This window comes from Cornus florida, unplaced genomic scaffold (assembly GCF_030987335.1).
Source record: "Cornus florida cultivar Cherokee Brave unplaced genomic scaffold, ASM3098733v1 CherokeeBrave_3.0.0_Hap2_Chr07, whole genome shotgun sequence".
Lineage (NCBI taxonomy): Eukaryota > Viridiplantae > Streptophyta > Magnoliopsida > Cornales > Cornaceae > Cornus > Cornus florida.
Genome location: NW_026775577.1, coordinates 35578684 through 35599530, shown reverse-complemented (window position 1 = coordinate 35599530; position 20847 = coordinate 35578684). Strand labels below are relative to the sequence as shown.

At 36.6% G+C, this 20847-nt stretch overlaps 1 long non-coding RNA gene across 1 annotated transcript; it reads left to right on the top strand.

The window, feature by feature from the left end:
- The first annotated feature begins 1180 nt into the window (after positions 1-1180).
- On the top strand, positions 1181-6134 carry LOC132267029 (uncharacterized). The gene is made up of 6 exons (XR_009468825.1): positions 1181-1623; positions 1711-1841; positions 2292-2829; positions 2919-3043; positions 3140-3236; positions 4832-6134. It is a non-coding gene; the product is annotated as an uncharacterized LOC132267029 (long non-coding RNA).
- Positions 6135-20847: the final 14713 nt, after the last annotated feature.

The following is a 20847-nucleotide window of genomic DNA, read 5'->3' as shown; positions in this document are numbered from 1 at the left end:
TAAATATATATGTATATATATGCAGAGAGGAGCTATATAGATCAACTTTTCATTTGAGAAAAAGAGAGACAGAGAGAGAGAGCAAGTTAGTGAAGAAAAGAGAGAGAGAGAGAGAGAGAGAGAGAGAGAGAGAGAGCTGATGAAGAAGAAGAATACTACTACTACTGAGCCATTCATTTCTTTAGGACATAATATATATATATATATATATAGAGAGAGAGAGAGCAAGTTAGTGAAGAAAAGAGAGAAAGAGACAGAGAGAGAGAGAGAGAGCTGATGATGAAGAAGAAGAATACTACTACTACTGAGCCATTCATTTCTCTAGGACATAATATATATATATATACACAGAGAGAGAGAGAGAGAGAGAGAGAGAGAGAGAGAGCGAGCGAGTTAGTGAAGAAAAGGCAGAGACAGACAGACAGACGTGTAAATTAATGTGGTTGGGGTAACACACGCAAGCCTTTTGATTTCTCTGCATTGGAAAGGTAAAAAGGAGGAGGAGATCATGGTCGAGAAATGTGCCAAGTGCATATCTCTTCATATACGTATATGCTGTTCAAAAACATTTTATTTCTGACCCACTAAATTTATATTTTATTTTATATATAAATCTGTATATATATATATATATATATATATATTTTTATTTATTTATTTTGATTCCCACCCTCCCTAGTAAAACATGGTGACTGGGTTAGATAAGGATGGTTTCATTGTAGATAATATTTAGTAGAAAATTAAATACTAATAAAATTTATATTTTATTTTATATATAAATCTGTATATATATATATTTATTTATTTTGATTATTTAGAAATTATTGTTACTATATGTATATATATATATATTGCGCAAATAACATATATTTATTTTGATTATTTAGAAATTATTGTTACTATATGTATATATATATATTATGCAAATAATATATATATATATATATATATATATATGTTGTTATTTGTATTTGATTTTTGAGGAATTAATTTTTTTTTCTTTATTTTATAATTTCTTACTCGTATATATTTTACAAATAATATATATATATATATATACGCGAGCACTGTGTGTAACTCGTATTATCTGATTTTGGTGCAAATAATATATATATATATATATATATATATATATATATGTGTGTGTGTGTGTGTGTGTGCGCGCGCGCGTAGTATTTGTTACTTGTATATGATTTTTGAGGAATTTCTTCTGATTTTTGTTCTTCATTGTTAGCCCGATATTCCATTTTGGTACAACAATAGGGTTCCTACAGGAACCCGAACGAATGCGAGTTGTCCATTTTGGAACCTCACAGTGGAAGAGACAGATCCAGAAGACACTCAGCAAATTTCAATCGAGTACTACGGGGATGAACTTCTAGCGCGGCAGAAGAGGACTAGGTTGAGGCGCTACGATCCAAACATCATCAAATGTTTAGGTCTGAAACGAGATCCACTTACAGCAAGAGGAGATCGACCTACAAGGTTGGTCATGGAGAGAATTCACTCCTCATTTGAGGATTGGCTAAACAATCAACCGCGTGAAGGCCTTTGGGTGGTGGATGGTAGACCTGGCAGATCGCAAGTTTTAGCTGCCTCAAATCATCTTCTGCGTGTATTCCTGTAAGTGACTCTAACCCTTTTTAGGTTTCACAATCATTACAATACATCAGCTAATGTAGGTTATATTCATTGGTGTGAATTTTACAGGGGAATAATTGAAGGTTTAGACCAATTTATTGAGAAAGAGGGATACTATGGAGGCAACCTACTGAGGAGCTTATCAATTTCAGAAGAAGGGGAAGTTAAGCTGACCGAACCTTTGACTTTTCCAGAAGAGGGTAATTTAAATTCTCCCCATAGTTATTATATGTATGTGTGCTTTCTAGTGTCACTATTCTATTCTTTCACTTACTCTATAGTTACCAATATTTAACACATGATCGTCGAATAATGTCTGAATGGAGTCCCCAAATCAACAAGGACAAATCCCTTAAATATTTCAGATCATAACTGTTTATATCTTTGAGTCAATCCCCCATCCAGCATAACATCCCTCTCTCAATTCTACCCACTCATGATATTACATTGAGTTTGCTTATTCTGAATTTTGTTGAATTGGAATTTGGATTGCTTGACGAGGAAGATGTATAAGACAATTATCCTAGCATGAGAGGATTTCTCATTATATATTGGCTTAGATTTATTCACTTTGCTTTGTATTAGCCATTTTCTAATTCATCATGTAATAAATTGATCTGTAATATTAATGTATTTTTTTAATATTACAGATCAGTTTAATGCATTAAGGGGAGATATAATCCAATTCAGAGATTTGGTTGCCTTGGCTGCAAGGGGATTCCCTGGTATGATTGGATTTGCTCGGCCCAATGTGATATCTTTGTTCGAGGACTTGGTATCTTGGTTAATCGGCCGATGCCAAACAGTGGATGACTTGAAGGAAGATTATTCATTCATTTCTTGTTTGGTTCATTTTTTTTTCAATAATATTTATAATAACATTTTATTTATGTGATTAGGGTCCTGTGGTTCTTCTTTAAGACAAATCCATTGTTCTATAACAATGAGAAAAGATATCATTTTGTGCGTAAAACATCCATGATGGTAAAGATGGAAATGAAGGAGTATTATTTCCTTAACCGAGTCCGCTTGGTCCAGCCGTCGACAAATTTTACATATTGGTACAATGAAGCGAAGAAAGAGCCAGTGCTATTTGAAATCCTATCACATAATAGTGACGGTGCAAATAAGAGTTATTACCCACCTTATGCCGCTCTCGAATTCCAAAGGAATGGGTATGAGCATTTGGTAAATACCCAATTTCTCTTTATGACTACTATAATGCCACATTCTTAGTTTTTATTTATTTAATTTTTTTTTTTTTTTTGTTTGGGCAGCTTGAGAAGGGGTGGACTTTTATCCAAATTTCAGACTTGCTTTTCTGGCATTTTCCAGATTTCGTTCCAAAATTTTTCTATGAAATGGTGGAGAACTTTTATGGTATAACTGATAATGATGAGAGGTAATGTTCACTTTTCTTTCCTTCTTTTTTTGTTTTTTGTTTTTTGTTTTTTTGTTTTTTTGTTTTGGTTTATAATGTATCTTAATCTTATTGTAGGGTTAGTTGCCTACGAACCTTGAAAGATCCACCATACCCACTCGGGAACTAGTATATTGGGAGCCTTTTTGCAGTTTTTCAGCATTTTGGAAAAGAGGTATGTCTTCTATGCATGTAGTAGAGTCATTTCCTCTTCAGTCGTTTCTTCTCTGTTCGTCTTTCCTTCTGAATCTGATTGGTTGAATTGAAATGTCTCGATACGCTGGTGAATTGCTTATTGATGAATACTCAATCACATATGATGGTGTCTATTGGAACCCTTGATTTAGTAATTGGAAATTTCTCAATCACATATGATGGTGTGTCTATTGGAACCCTTGATTTAGTAATTGGAAAATTTTCACATAAGGATTTTCTCTTTATATGATTAGAGGCTTAAAATCATACCTTAGATCGACTAAAACGCCCTATTTATAGCCAATATAGGTAGCTAGCCCATACTTTTTGGTAGGTTGAATCGTTGTAGAAATCTGTTTTGAGAGCTCGATTGATCGAGGCAGTGTTAGATACCTACTGCGAAGTTGCTCCATCAGTCGACCAGTTAATTGAAGCACATTGGGAAATCATTTTATAAAAAATCCCAGTTTTTGATTAACATGATTAAAATAGTATTTTGAGCCTTGTAAAGATCATCATACCTAGGTCATACTTGGTCTTTAAGGTCTCAACTTACCTCAAACTAGATATGTGACCGAGTCTTAAGATATTTGCGGCATGTTCTTCATTGAGCTGTATTTTCATCATCTTTTGTGGTTCTTTGACCTCCTTCTCCCCTCCGTTTGTTTGATTTCACCCCTGCCCCTGCCTTTAGACGAGAAAGCTTCTTGTACATCCCCTAGACAAATCAATAGGAAATGCTACAACCCATTGTTGTTCTTTTTACGATGAACCACTCCGGTACAGTCTGTACCGTACTTCAAAGTCCTAATTTATGCTTAGGCATTAGTTTGCTGCCTTAATGGCTCTTTCACTTCACAAGCAGGGTGCTGATCACTAACCCGCCTTAATTAGAAAGCCCTTTTTATTTTGATGCTTTGTTTGTGTGGTACAGTGTTTTTAGAGACTCATAGATGTTTTTAGTACTTCATGAATGTGTCTGTGATAAAAATAAATAAATAAATTTCATAATTTAGGATTTCCCATACAATGTTTCCAAACACAATTTTTATGTAACAAACACGTCTTAAAAAGGCTCATGTCCGATAGTCATCAAAACAAGACGAACACACTCCAAAAGGTGTTCAAGCTTTGTTTTCTTCAAGAAAAATTTAAATCATACACATGGTAATCTCAACTCAACAGAGCTATTTTCCAACTATTTTGGACCGGTTATATGAATTTATTTTTTGCGAGTTTGCTTACAATTAAAAAGTTTAAAGAGATACAGGATTACTTGGTTAAGGGCCCAAGGGGTAATCAAGGGGTAATTTAAATTCCATTATCTAGTGAAGAATTTTTTTACAACACTATATGCTATGTAAGTTTTTCCACTATCTACACTTCATGCTCCCCATTTCTACCAGGGCGGCCTTCTGAGCAATACTACTGAAGTAGACTGCTTCCTTGAGCCTTGAGAAGGCCATGGTTATTCATTTACACAAAACCTACAGAAGTTTGGTGCATATATTAGAGTTAGCAGTGGGATTTTGCATGTGATAGATTATAAATATGTTTCACTTGCATATTTTGCAGATTGATTTTCATCAGAGGCGGCGGGTTGGAGATTGGCTGGTAGATAGTACTTATTAATTGTAACGAGGAGATTGGCTGGTATATGTATGGTTGCAGAGGTGATGCAAAAGCTATAGTAGGGTTAGTGTATTGAAAACAAGAATATTTCTAATTTGGGAACTTGGTTTCTTCAATTTTAGAGAAAGAAGACAATAATCAAACTATTGGGTCAGTTTGATTAAAAAAAAAACCTATTGGGTGAGTCAAAATTTTTGTTCATATGATTTTTGTTCATCTTTTAAAGATGTTTGGAGTGGGATGCCTAGATTTTGGAATATAAATATCAGTTTCTCCAGAATCACTCCTATTCATGCACTTCTAGATTACAACTAATTGGCCACACCAAGAATATGTATATATATATATACACACACACATAAGCATGTTAGCTTTCAAGAAAGTACCTCTGGATTGGTCAAGGATCTATGCTTAAAATCCACTTTGATTCTTCCAAATTCTCAAAAATAAAAAGTACACAAAATTAAGGAGAAAAAAAAAATCAGTGAACGACTTAAGAATTTTGCAGGTCTTCAAATTGAAAGTTCCAGATATGAGAGAGAAATGGGTATCGGTGAGAGTAACTAATGAGGGCAAAATTGACATTTTAGATTGTTGATATTTTAAAATAAAAAAGTATTAAAAAATTAGTGATAAAAAAGTCTTTTTAACACAATTTTAAAATTGAACTTAAGTGATAATAATTTTTAAAAGGTATTTTTATGTGATATTTGGTTAAACTTGAGGGGTGTCAGTGAAATTAATTATTTTTTCTAATTAAATGTAATTGGGAATAATTATAACAAAGGACACTTGTAAAGTCTATAAGGTGGAGGAGTGCTAAAAAAACAGAAAAAAGATGAGAAAAGGAAAGACTCAACATAAAACTAAAGTCTATCGGATTCCACACTCATTCAAGACTTGATGCTTTGAAGACCTGCATCAAACCTTCAAAGCTTTGAAGACGTTTTACAAATTATAAGTGTTGATTCTCTTCGAAGTCCTTCAACAAACTGCTTGCGATCAAGCTTTCATGGCTCTTATCGGAAATCCATCCAAGTTTTCTTTACTTCTCGAAGATTTGAAGAAAGCTTGTCACAACTGCTTTAAGATCAAGTATCGAAGCCGTTCACCGAAGTTCAAGGGGATCAAATTGGAGAATCCGTTCATTCTTTATGTAAAACATATTTAAGAGGATTGTACCCATCTATTTACAATCTGATGTTATGTATCCACTATTTGATTTCTATTGTTCTAGAATCGAAATTTTTATATACAAATTTCTGGCACACTCGGTGGGACCTCCTTTGCCTCTCATCTTTTTCTCTTACATCAAATCCTCAAGACTCCTCTTAGTTAGAATCCATGGCTCCACCCAAGGATTAAACAAACAAGAATGTCCAAAAGAACATCGCTACCGCAAAGGTCAACATCAAAGTTGTCGCAAAAAGTGGCATGAAAACTAAGAACCAGTCAAGCGACGACAACACCTTGTACACCCTATGATGTGTAGCATGGCCCAAGAAATTGCATCATTTAATTATTAGCAAGATTTGATGAAAGTAAATCCTATTAAACCAACGAGTGTGAAAACTCAACATTGTTGCGCTCACGTTTTGCCACAACCGGGATCTTATGGGCTTTAAGTGTAATGGTCCCCCATGTGGAGGCCAGTTGTCGAAGCTTGTGAAGCGAAATGTGAACCTAATGAGACGGGGTGGCTCTTGAACTGTATTTTTGAGGTTAGGGTCATTGTTTACGTGTTTTGGAGTTATAATCTAACATTGAGTTTTGGTATATTAGGTCACCAGATTGTGCTGGAATGTGGAATGTATGGACTTGGCTGTATTTGAATGTAGAGCTTATTATTCGACTCTCAATTGATTTGCGTGAACCGAGGAAATGGATTCGAGGATTTGCTTACACTTGGGGAAGGTGTTTGGCACTCCAAGACGCCTTGATCAAGGAAGGGGCAAAATGGTAATTTTGGATCCCTAACCCGTTCAAGTTTGATCAAAACTTGAAAATTAGGTTAATATGTTCTTCAAATGGAAAAATGGACTTTGTGGTTGCGTTGGTAATGCGTCAAAACACTAATGTAGAAAAAAATAAAAAAATAAATAACATACGTAAAATAAAAAATAAAAAATCAATTATTAAGTTTGTGACCTTAGGCTTAGCTTAGCCAGAGAGCTGATGGTGATCATGTCAGATCACTACCCAAATGTGGTAATACTAAAAAATAATAACATATATATAGTGCAAAAAAAGGTTCATGTGTAATTTAAAACTTCCTATACTATTAATTTGGTGCAAATAGTCTCCTCAAGACTTAAAATGACGATAATACCTTCATGTCAGTACAATAAATTAATAAGTTAAAATACAAGTCATGCAAAATAAACATTTTATCCAATTGTTATAAGAGTTTGTTTGTTTGCGACAAGAATAAAATAAGTCTCATTAAATAATAACTCACAAAATAAAATTAAATAAAATATATAATAACACCAAAAAAAAAAAAAAAAAAAAAAGAAGATAAACAGTAATCTAGTTATGGAGAGAGAGAGAGAGAGAGAGTGAGGAAATTTCCGAGTGCGACCCTTGTGTTCAAGAATGACGACCTTTATATTGAACCTAGAGGTTAACCACACGAGAATCTTCTTACGCACATCAAAGTCCTTTGTATCTTCTCCAAGAACCTTTATGTTGGCAATTTCATTGATCCTGAACAAGTTCTCTGATACAGTTTCTCTTTCTTCCATTTTGCGGTCCTCATATTGAACTTTAAGAAGTTTAATCTTGTTCTCCTTAATCACATAGTTTTCTTCATGAACAGTGATGAGCTCATATTTCTTACATATTTTATCCTCAAAATCATATTTGTTAGTACCTTATTTAATTTAATTTAAGTAATTAATTAATATTTTTTATATTTTATCAATTCTGAAATAAAATAGCAAAGAAGTGAAAAGTGGCTTCAACAATGTAGTGAATATATGTTTTGAATAGCCAAATCCAACACAGAGCATTCAGCGAAGATAATAGAATCATAAGTTATTCTCGAAGAGGTCCTGCCTTCAAATTAAGGCTACTTTTAAATTTTTGTATTACTAATTTAAATTTGAATATATTATTTTGCTGAGATCACATCATCTCAACAAAATAAATGAATAATATATTCCTATCACATTTAAAATTTTTGGTAACAATATTTTTAAAACACGTGTATTACTAATTTTACAATAATATCATATAATAATAGCAACTTTTTTAAAAAAGGACTAATTTGTCTTTAAAAAAATAAAAAATTGATAAAATTGTCAAAAAAAATAATTTTTAAGAAGTTCCAAATTCTAACTTCATTCAAAAGAGCTAAAATTGATAATCATTAAAAGTGCTTTAAATAATTATTAAGCACACCAAAATGTAATATGCAATTTTTTAAACTAAAAGCATTTTAAACTGCTAGAGTTGTTAAATGTTCTTTAGCCCGTTGATAGATTTATTCCACAAATTTATTTTATATATATATTTTTTGGGATGAAACAAGTGTGATATGTAAATTTTAATTATTCGTGCAAATCATTAATCACAAATAAACATAAATCCCAAAATCTTAGAACTTCATCATTCTCACATTACTATAATGCATAAATAAAGTAGTTAAGTATATATATAAATACCTTGATCTGTGATTGCAAATACCGTAGAGATCAAGTCCAACGTCGAGATCCTTTAATAATGAATTGAGCTGCAACTCCAAATAATAGGCAAAACGTGGAAACTGATTTCTCTCTCTTACCCTTTTGCACACATAGATATTATACGTATTGTTTTCATTAGCGTACATAATTGATGGGATATATGCATTTTTATTAAGGCAGAGAGAGGATCAATTTTCCTTTTAGTAACTTTAATTCCACTTTCCATCAAAGTATGAAACAAATAGGAAAACACTTCTCCAATATTTAATTACCAAAAGGTAATTTATAAGTTGACCAAATAACAAATATTAATCTAATATCTATTTACTTAACCACTAATTAATGAAATATATCACATGTCTAAATCATATGGGCCACACAATTAATAAATAATCTTGCATTTTCCCACTTGGCCCATATGATAACTTCCATAGTGGTTTAATAAAATAATCATTAGTGTGCACCATAAATTAGATTAAGTTCTTAAGTTGGTGATCATAAATATCATTGTAAATAAATTACCAATGCGAGTCATGGTGGTTGTATATCACTAAATGACGCAATCCCTTCTATGTACCACAACACTAGTAACCTATTCAACATAGTCTATAGATGAGAAGTATCAATAATGATCTAACAATAATGTCTTTTCCAAGACTATTCCTATTACCACTTATTAAAGTAATATGTACATGTACATTAATTAATAGGAAATATCATAAACACATTTACTGAGTGCAAAATGTTAAATATATATAAGCATTGTTAAGCAATCCACAATTAAAAAATAATCATCATTGACTAACTAGTGCGCACATATATAAGTTATTCCGGGTAATTACGACCCACAAGGTACTACCTAGTACGCACTTATGACTTAGAAAACTCTTGTCTCCGTACTAGAGCCAAACCCTAGTCATCACATGAAATATGTCCTTACAAGCTTTCCAAAATTAACAAGTTCAAAACTTATACCAAATAAATAAGTTAGACCAAACTTATATCAAATCCAGTAATGCATAAAACCCATTTTCCATGCACAAGTAAGGTTGAATCTACACAAATCATGTCCTAGAATTCAAGTCTAAATAACATATGACATGTCAAGTCCTCAATATGCAATTTATACACAAAACAAGAATATTTTACAACAATTGAACCCAATTACCATCATACGCCACAAGTATTAAATAAATTATAATTTAGTAACTAATTTTCAAGGTAATCAATTGTAATATTCTAAACAAGTTATATACCTATACAAGATACATTTTAAACAAGCTTTGCAATATAATGATATCCTATATCATTCTAAGTTCAATTACCATTTTAAGAGGCCAAAAGTACTAATTATACATCTAATTAGTAATATACTCACAAGGTAATTAAGCGGATTACATTTCAAGGGATTATCAACCTAATCATGAAAAATCTCTAGATTTCAAATCAATTCCAAATGTTCTTAAATTAACATAGATTGAAGAATATACCAAGGCCTAATTTAATATCACATTACAAGTTAATTTCATACTAGTTACAACCATGTGAATTAAACTTTCATACAAGTGAAAGATTAAATAAAAATTTCATTTCTTATTCAAATACCCCCAACTTAATATATGTTAACAAACATATCAAGACCTAATTTAATAGCATACCACAATTCAATTCTAGGCTATACACATTCATGTGAATTAAATCGTATACAAAGAAGTAATTATACTAAATTTCTATAATTTGAACAAGGCATGCTTACAAGTTGTATATGCTTAGAAAACAATCAATACAACACATATATAATCATAATACATCCCATATCTCACTTTGTGATGAAATCACAAATCCCCACCGAAGTGAAACCGCCCCGAATCAGACAAAATTTCTAAGTTTTGTTGGGGACAACAAGGTGATCATTAAAACACCAAGGAGGTCACACCAAAATCCAAACTTGGCTTCAAACCCGAACTCAAAAAATGGCCCAAACGGGATTCCAAGGTTGGAATCGAAGGCCTCGTCAAGGCGAACAATAAAGCCTAAGGCATCATCGTTTTTTTCAAAGAGGATGAAGGCTTAAAGGGGAAAAGAAACATGGCAGCCATGGGAGGAGCTAGGGCTGGCCATGGGAAAGAGAGAGAGAAGAGCTTCGACTTTTATTTATAGCACCCCCTGTTTATAGAATCTCAAAAAGTGCCCCGAACGGGTCCCGAAAAGTGAAATTTGAGCAGACAAGCTCAAACGGCAAAACTCCGTGAATGAAAAAGAATCAAAATGAGAAAATATGATCCACGGAGGAAACAGCGTCAAAAACTGAGTCCCGAGCAGAGATATATGCCCCAAACAAGTTTGACGCTAACTGGGGACGAAAACCCGAAAACTGTAGGGTTCGACCACAAGACAATTGTAAGAGCACACGACTCGACGAAATGTGAAAATGAATCCCGTATGAGAATTCAAGTCCCAAGGAAACACTTAGCAATTAACTTTCATTAATTGCACAAAGGCCCCTACACAAAAGGATAACTGCGCAAGTGACACTAAATGAAAATATCTTCCAAACGATATTTTCTAAGAAACCCCTAAGCCAAAATATCTTCAAAAGATATTTGTTGACCTTAATGATTTCATCCAAGGACAATCTAGAGGTTTTAATGATAACAAACCATTAATGGTGTTTAAAGACTAATGTTTACATTGAGTGTTATAGATTATTCATATTCAAACGATGACCTCAATGAAGAGCATGAAAGATCTATCCAAGTATTCCATTATTCAAGATCATATCAAGGAAAATAATGCATACAAAGAAGACATGAAGTTGCAAAGAAACAAATGCAAAGTTCATCCAAAGATAGTTTGGACTATAATGAGCAAGAAAACATGAAGTTGCAAAGAAGCAAATGCAAAGTTCATCCAAAGATAGCTTGGACTACAATGAGTAAGAAAGCAACTCAAAGGACGAAAGAAAGCAAGACTACCTCAAAGCCTAAAGATTATGGACAAAGCATGAAGAAATGGGTAGATAGGATGGTGAGTGTTTAGGATTCAATGTCAAAGTATTTATGAATCCATTTGAAACTCATCTCTATAGGACCATGCATATCATATCATCATTCATATGTCCCTATATTCATTAGCAATAAACTATGCACTTCATTCATATACAATTGCACATGAAATCATTACTAAAGAGTGAGTTAGTTCAAGCTTGCATAAGTTTTGAAAGAACTCATCAGAAATGCTAAGATCATGCACATCAATCATATAATTCATATTGGTCAACAATTAAGGCATGATAAGCCTTTATTACCATGAGTTGGTAACGGACATTAAGACCCCAGAATGCGCGTCATGAAAAACTGTGTTTTTGGCTAAGTGTGAAAAATGAATTTTAAAAATAATGATTATTTCAAAATAATTTTTCCCGGTAATAACTCTTTATACTTAAACTAGCCTAAACTGATTTTATCAGAATTTTTGACCAAGTCTACATTGGTCTACATAAGTATTCATTTGTACCAAAACTGTCGGAAATCCAAATTTGTAGTAAAACTGAATTTCTACATTTTGATTTAGTTGGATTTCAATTTTCTAGTATTTTTTATTGAATCCAAATGGGGGGTACTTCCTTATTTACGTTATAAACTTAAAGTAAATGGACATATAAATTAAAGTAAAGACATTTACTTAAATATTTTCAATGGAAATAAGGTATGTGCAGATGTCCTGTGCACAGACTGTTTCATCTGTTAACTTAGACCAATTGTTGGAGCTGCAGTTTCATTTAGGCAGACCGAAATGCATAGGCAAGTTATTTCGGTCGACCGAAATAAAGGACCAAATGAATCATTCTAACAGAGAGTTTTGGATCAAAAAAATCAAGGTATTTCGGTCGACCGAAACAAAAAAGTGTTTCACTTCGATCTACCGAAACAGAGATACTGAGGATGATGAACAACCATTAAAACCATTTCGGACGACCAAAACGCAAGGGTGTTTCATTTCGGTCAACCAAACTTGCACAGATCTGAATCTGAACGGCTATTTTGCCTTGAACTCCGTGCACATGTTAATACCTAAAAATATTATCCAAAGTAATCATGCCATGTGGTCGAACAACCCGAGGTCTGAACTATGGATCAGCCCACGATCGTTGAGGGGAACAATTAATTTCTAATCATGGGGATCAGATTTAAGGTTGAGAATGAAGAAGAGTGGAATTTTTAGGCCATTAAGACTGAGATGAGGTTTTGAGCTCATAACTGGCCATAATTGAGACTCTCGGTCTCATGGTCATGAGTTTTAGGCCAAAATCTTCCCAGTCTTCATGATCATGAGTCTTAGGCCAAAATCTTCTCAGTCTTCATGATCATGAGTCTTAGGCGAAAATCGTCTCAGTCTTCATGATCATGAGTTTTAGGCCAAAATCTTCTCAGTCACTATGGTCATGAGAGTCTCAGTCTTCATGATCATGAGTCTTAGGCCAAAATCTTTTCAGTCTTCATGATCATGAGTCTTAGGCGAAAATCCTCTCAGTCTTCATGATCATGAGTTTTAAGCCAAAATCTTCTCAGTCACTATGGTCATGAGAGTCTCAGTTTTCATGATCATGAGTCTTAGGCCAAAATCTTCTCAGTCTTCATGATCATGAGTCTTAGGCCAAAATCTTCTCAGTCTTCATGATCATGAGTCTTAGGTGAAAATCCTCTCAGTCTTTATGATCATGAGTCTTAGGCGAAAATCCTCTCAGTCTTCATGATCATGAGTTTTAGGCCATATTTCTCTCAGTCATTATGGTCATGAAAGTCTCAGTCTCATGGTCATGAGTTTAGGCCAAAACATTCTCAGTCAATATGGTTATGACTTTCAGTCTTAATGGTCATGATCATGAGTCTCTTCAAAGACTCATAACCAGCCATGATCAAGAGTTTCGACCGTTATTTCTCTCGGTCACAATGATCATAAGACTCTCGGTCATAATGGTCATGATCATGAATCTTAACCAAGATTTTTAGCCACTATGGCCATGGTCGAGACCCATGACCAAATATGGTCATGATCAGGGGTCTCGGGTCATAATCATTTGAAGAATCTTTGGGGTGATTCAAATGAAGATCGGCTGGAATCCCAATGATTTAAGAACCCAACAAGTCAGGTCTGGAAACATAAAGAAAGCTTGAAATAGAAAAGGACAACTTGACAATATCAGAAGTTCAGAACTACAGATGGAAGGTTTTCACTTGCATCTGATGAGGAAAGTCAAGATTGTCAGTAATCATATGACTCCAGGCTAATGTACAAATCAAGCCAGATATGACAGGTACAGAGAGCTGAAAATGGCTTGAAGACCAAAATCATCAAGCATGAAAGAAAGGGCACCACTTAGTCAAAAATACTATGTCAGACATACTTGTATCTGCCTATAGAGAGATGTGCAAGTCAGTCAACCTGACCAGCTCAGCAAGGTGGTTATGAAAAGTCACTTTCAACTTACAACCAATCAATTTCTAAAGAAACGGTTGAAAGGGACAACACCAGGTGGAAGCCTCTATAAATACCAACTCAAGCCCCACAAGGAAGAGGTCCAAGACCATTTCTAAAGTTCAACCTTTAGCATTCATATCACTTAGCACTTAGCTTTTATTTCATCAAGTTCAGTTTAGCACTTAGCTTTTATTTCATCTCTCTTTTGGATTAAATGGGTTTAATAATCTATATAAAGGCAAAAAATTAGCCTTGATTGGTCCCGGGCCAAACACAGAGACTGGCTTAAATAAATACAACTCTACAAAAATTCAGTATGAACCCATTTTCATAGAGTTGGGGGGCAGTTGTTAACACCTAAAAATATTATCCAAAGTAATCATGCCATGTGGTCGAACAACCCGAGGTCTGAACTATGGATCAGCCCACGATCGTTGAGGGGAACGATTAATTTCTAATCATTGTGATCAGATTTAAGGTTGAGAATGAAGAAGAGTGGAATTTTTAGGCCATTAAGACTGAGATGAGGTTTTGAGCTCATAACCGGCCATGATTGAGACTCTCGGTCTCATGGTCATGAGTTTTAGGCCAAAATCTTCTCAGTCTTCATGATCATGAGTCTTAGGCCAAAATCTTCTCAGTCTTCATGATCATGAGTCTTAGGCCAAAATCCTCTCAGTCTTCATGATCATGAGTTTTAGGCCAAAATCTTCTCAGTCACTATGGTCATGAGAGTCTCAGTCTTCATGATCATAAGTCTTAGGCCAAAATCTTCTCAGTCTTCATGATCATGAGTCTTAAGGCGAAAATCCTCTCAGTCTTCATGACCATGAGTTTTAAGCCAAAATCTTTTCAGTCACTATGGTCATGAGAGTCTCAGTCTTCATAATCATGAGTCTTAGGCCAAAATCTTCTCAGTCTTCATAATCATGAGTCTTAGGCCAAAATCTTCTCAGTCTTCATGATCACGAGTTTTAGGCGAAAATCCTCTCAGTCTTCATGATCACGAGTCTTAGGCGAAAATCCTCTCAGTCTTCATGATCATGAGTTTTAGGCCATATTTCTCTTAGTCATTATGGTCATGAGAGTCTCAGTCTTATGGTCATGAGTTTAGGCAATTCTCAGTCAATATGGTTATGACTTTCAGTCTTAATGGTCATGATCCTGAGTCTCTCCAAAGACTCATAACCAGCCATGATCAAGAGTCTCGACCGTTATTTCTCTCGGTCACAATGATCATAAGACTCTCGGTCATAATGGTCATGATCATGAATCTTAACTAAGATTTTTAGCCACTATGGCCATGATCGAGACCCATGACCAAATATGGTCATGATCAGGGGTCTCGGGTCATAATCACTTGAAGAATCTTTGGGGTAATTCAAATGAAGATCGGCTGGAATCCCAATGATTTAAGAACCTAACAAGTCAAGTCTGGAAACATAAATAAAGCTTGAAATAGAAAAGGACAACTTGACAATATCAGAAGTTCAGAACTACAGATGGAAGGTTTTCACTTGCATCTGATGAGGAAAGTCAGGATTGTCAGTAATCATATGACTCCAGGCTAATGTACAAATCAAGCCAGACATGACAGGTACAGAGAGCTGAAAATGGCTTGAAGACCAAAATCATCAAGCATGAAAGAAAGGGCACCACTTAGTCAAAAATACTATGTCAGACATACTTGTATCTGCCTATAGAGAGATGTGCAAGTCAGTCAACCTGACCAGCTCAGCAAGGTGGTTAGGAAAAGTCACTTTCAACTTACAACCAATCAATTTCTAAAGAAACGGTTGAAAGGGACAACACCAGGTGGAAGCCTCTATAAATACCCACTCAAGCCCCACAAGGAAGAGGTCCAAGACCATTTCTAAAGTTCAACCTTTAGCATTCATATCACTTAGCACTTAGCTTTTATTTCATCAAGTTCAGTTTAGCACTTAGCTTTTATTTCATCAAGTTCAGCTTAGTTTTATCAGTTTAGTACTTAGTTCATCTTTCAGTATTCAATACTTTAGTTTCCATTTCAATCAAGAGTTTGTAATTCATTCATCATTGTAATTAGTCAAGTTCACTGAAGAAAGGTTTGCAGATTCAAGTATATTTATTGTTTAGTTTAAGTTACTTCTAATTGATATTCATCTTAAATGTTTAAAGTCCTTTCTTAAAGGCAATAGCAACCTTAAGGAGAGGGTCATTCCTACTCTCCAACTTTGGCCTGAATCACCTTAGGTCGGTGACCCGACCCAATAGGAATAGTTTGGCAAGAAATATTCGAGTCCATCAGGACTCTGGCATGCCCGCGTTCTAGGTCAGCCATTCATTGGCTAGCGATCTCAGACCACTTTGTGAGCCAAACAACTTTGGCACGCCCAGTGGGACAAGTGTTTTATTTGTGAATGGTCGTCGAGTCTAGGTCACAGACTTAAACTTCAGCTGGACAAGCTAACCCTCAAAGGGAAAATCAGGAAGAAAATCAGCTTGCTCCTATCATGCAAGATTTCGGGTCTGAGTATGAAGAGAGACATCAGGCCAGCCACCAAATGGCGGCCGAAAGTGTCAGCAATATGGTGACACGATTTGAAAGTAGAGTGGAGGCTTCCCAACGCCAAGTCGCTTGGGAGATCAACAAAAATATGGAGCCATTGGTGGCTTCATCCCACATGACTAATACTCAGCTCCAACAGTTGAATGAGGTGATTAATGCCTTAGTGACTCGTATTGATAGGCAGGTGATTGCTCAGCCGCCTAAGTTAGAAAACCAAAATGATAGACCAGCGGACCAGTTTCCTCCTCAACAAGTTGGTCAACCAGAGAGAGGTGCCCAGCCACCCCCAATGGTTAATGGTCCTCGACCAGTAGCTCCAATTCCACCACAAGTCCATCCAGTAGAGCCAGGAATGAATGGTCACCAACAACCAAGATGGAGGAATCATGACCAACCTAATGGTCGACCTTCTCATTTTCAACCTCAAGTCTTGCCACCTCAGGTTGGGAACCCAAGGGGGCAAGAGGGGCATAACCCTTGGCCCAATGTTCCTTTTCAGAACCAAGCCCCGCCTATGGTCATGACTAGGGAGCATTTAGCTGAGGTCATATAAGAACAATATGGACCAACTTTGAAAAGGGCCACTCGACTTACTTTCAGGCACCTATTTCCTGATTAGATAGATCAGATGGATCTTCCCCAAAATTTCCGGGTGCCGAACTTTGCAACTTTCTCAGGAGAAGGCAACCAATCGACTCTTGAGCATATTGGCCGTTTCACATTAAAATGTGGGCCGCTCAGCAACAATGATTGGTATAAAATGAAGTTATTCTCTAATACTCTCACTGAGACTGCCTTCAAGTGGTATTTGAACTTGCCACCAAATTCCATCCATACTTGGCAACAAATGCAGGATGTGTTCCATGATCAGTTCTATAGGACAGAACCAGAAGTCTCTATGTCTGACTTATCTAGGATCCATCAGTTGCCAAATGAGGATGTTGAGACATTTTTGGCTAGGTTTAAGAAAGCACGAAATAAGTGCCAACTTACTTTACCTGAAGAAGAGTTTGTCAACTTGGCCCTTAGTGGTTTAGACTTCGAACTGCGAAAGAAGTTCGAGGGTACTCATTTTGGAGATTTATTCCAATTAGCCGATAGGGTCACCAAGTATGAGAGGAAAAACTCATCTCGAGGGACCTATTATAAGGACCCTAATTATGAAATACACATGGTTGATACAATATACGACGACCTAGAGGTCGATGCTGTTGAAATTATTTCAAAAAAACCATATGTATGTAAAGCTTTAGCTAAGCCCTTAAAGACTGTTAGTGGTGTTCAACCCTCATTATCTTCAGCCAAAAGGAATATCTTTGAGGCTGGCAAACAATATGATTTCGATATAAGTAAAGCAAAGCAAATCTTTGACCACCTGTTGTCTGATAAAATTATCAAAGTCACTGGGGTGCATAAAATACCCTCAGCTGACGAGATCAAAGGTCGAGAATATTGCAAATATCATAACTCCTGGAATCATGCAACTAATAATTGTGTTGTATTTCGTAATGTGATTTAGGCACAGATCGAGAAGGGAGCATGGAAGTTTCCGGAGAAGAAGAAAGAGGTGATGAGCGTTGACAGCGATCCATTCCCAACCTTGATCAGCAGTAACATGGTTGAGATCTCAATGGCCAACAGGCCACGGAGAAGAATTGATTTTGAGGATACTTCAGCTTACAGAGAAAGCAAGGCTGAAGGAAAGAAGCCAATGGTTGAGGAAACTCCAAGGTCTAAGGATGACTTAGAAAAAGAGTTGAAGGCAGCTTAACTAGCGCTGATCAAGCAGGGATTATGCCCTAAGTGCAAGACAGACATTGGAAGGGACCGAGAGAGGTTCCATGGCGACACTCGGCGACGTCCTGGAAGTTCACGTCATGAGAACAGACCTAGGTCACCCTCATCTAGGGTGCCTGTGACAAGTCGATTAACATGGCCTGACAGAAGGTCTAATACCAATGAGCATCACAAGCGAAGGCAAGAAGTGAACTCCAACAGTCGGGCAAGGAATTTGACCCATGCCGTTTGGAAGCCTAGGGAGCATGACTCAAAGGTGACTCGCCAGACTGGAACATCAGTTGACAGCCCAAACCATAGGCAAAGGATGGTCAAGCCACCAGCCACTGACGATGGTCGATGGTCAAGGGTGAGTCATCCAAAGTTCTCTAGGGTCAGGGATCTCCCGCCAGCATTCATGACTCGCACTCAAGTGAGACGGTGGTAGCGGATGAAAACTGAGCTACGAAGAATGGAAGAGAAATATTCAGCTCCACGGCCAAAGAAGGTGACTTTGCTTAGAAGAGAACCTGCTAAGCAAGATTCAAAAAGTGATCCGAAAGGAAAATCTAAGGAAGATAGTGTAGATGGAAATGGAGGCACGGAAGAGAAATGTGCGTCTTCATCCATGAAAGAAGCTGATGATGAAGCAGGATTTGGTGAAAACGAACTCGACTTGGATGACCAGGATAATGGTTCAAAGGGTATCAAGTTGAGTTCGTTCGAAGGAATTGTAAATTGCAATATGGTTCTTACTTTACCACATATTTTTGAGGCTAAACCTGATCAACCCTCCACCATGGAGGGAGATGTTGTGGTGATTAAGGATGAAGGCCAGGAAGTTCCAGAGATTATCGAAAACCCATCCGAGTCGATCACCGAAGATAAGAAACAGAAAGTCGCTGTGATAAGAGCTAAACCACGAGATGATGAGTCAGTGACTATTGGGAGAGATCAGGCAGCTAGGGTGATTTTTGAGAAGCCTTCTGCGGCAATGTCTCAACATTTGAAACCACTCTACATCAGGGTGTTCTTAGAAGGGATGCCAGTGTCTCGGGCACTGATAGATAATGGATCTGCGGTCAATATCCTTCCGATGAACACCATGAGGTTGCTGCAAAATACGGAGGATGACTTGATTCCCACTGACTTGACAGTCAGTAATTTCACGGGGGCCAGAGCCAGGACCAGAGGTGTGGTCACCTTGGAAATGACAGTTGGAAAATGCAAGACTATGACTGCATTCTTCGTGGTCGACGCAGGGGCGGCATACATCGCTTTGATTGGGCGTGATTGGTTGCACCCACATTTCTGCATCCTTTCTACCCTCCACCAGTTCATGATTTTCTAGGATGGGGATGAAATTCAAGTCGTATGGGGAGACAATAAGCCTTTCGAAGCTCGGGTCCATGCGGCTGATGCAGTTTTATATGAGGAGGAAATGGGTCCTGTGAGGCTCATTAGGTGTGACAAGTATGGCAAGCCTGAGAAGGCGACGATGAGGAAAAATCTGACAGACGGGGACTTATCTGATTTATTCAAGGAACTATCGAGGCCAAGTGTTATCTGCGAGCCAAGGCCGACAGTTGAAGTTGATGAACAACAGGTTGTTAATGGACCAAGCCCAAAAGGAGAAGGAGAAAATGCTAGCATTTAAAGCTAGCATGGCACGGTTGAGAGCGTATCTCGCCAAAAGACGGGCAATGTTGTGGAGTGATATGTCGGCCAATATGGCCGAAATCATAGAAGAAGATGAGTCAGGGGATTGTCGAGATGTTATTAAGTTAGAAGAGCTAGATGCAGCTCCAGCCAAGCTAGAGGATCTGAAGGCCGATGTTCAGGATCCCTTGTTGGAGATCAATTTGGGATCAGAAGAAGAGCCTCAGCTAACCTACATAAGTGATCTTCTAGAACTTGACTTTAAAGCTGAACTGATCTTGTTGCTTAAAGAATATAAGGATTGTTTTGCTTGGAATTAAACTGAGATGCCGGGATTACCAAGGCAACTAGTCGAACATCGACTACCTATAAAAGAAGGTTTTAGACCTTTCAAGCAAGCGCCTAGACGTATGTCAACAGAGGTGACTATGAAAGTAAAGGAAGAGATTGAGAGGTTGCTCAAGGCAGGATTTATCCGAACCACGAGGTATTGTGATTGGCTATCCAATATCATTCCCGTGGTTAAGAAAAATGGGAAGATAAGGGTATGCGTAGATTTTAGGAATTTAAATTCAGCTACCCCAAAAGATGAGTATCCGATGCCTATAGCTGATCAATTGATTGATGCGGCTGCCAAGAATGAGATTCTGTCATTCATGGATGGTCACTCGGGATATAACTAGATATTCATAGCAAAAGATGATGTTAATAAGACGGCATTTAGATGTCTGGGAGCTATAGGCACTTTCGAATGGGTGGTAATGCCCTTTGGTTTAAAGAATGCCGGAGCCACTTATTAACGAGCT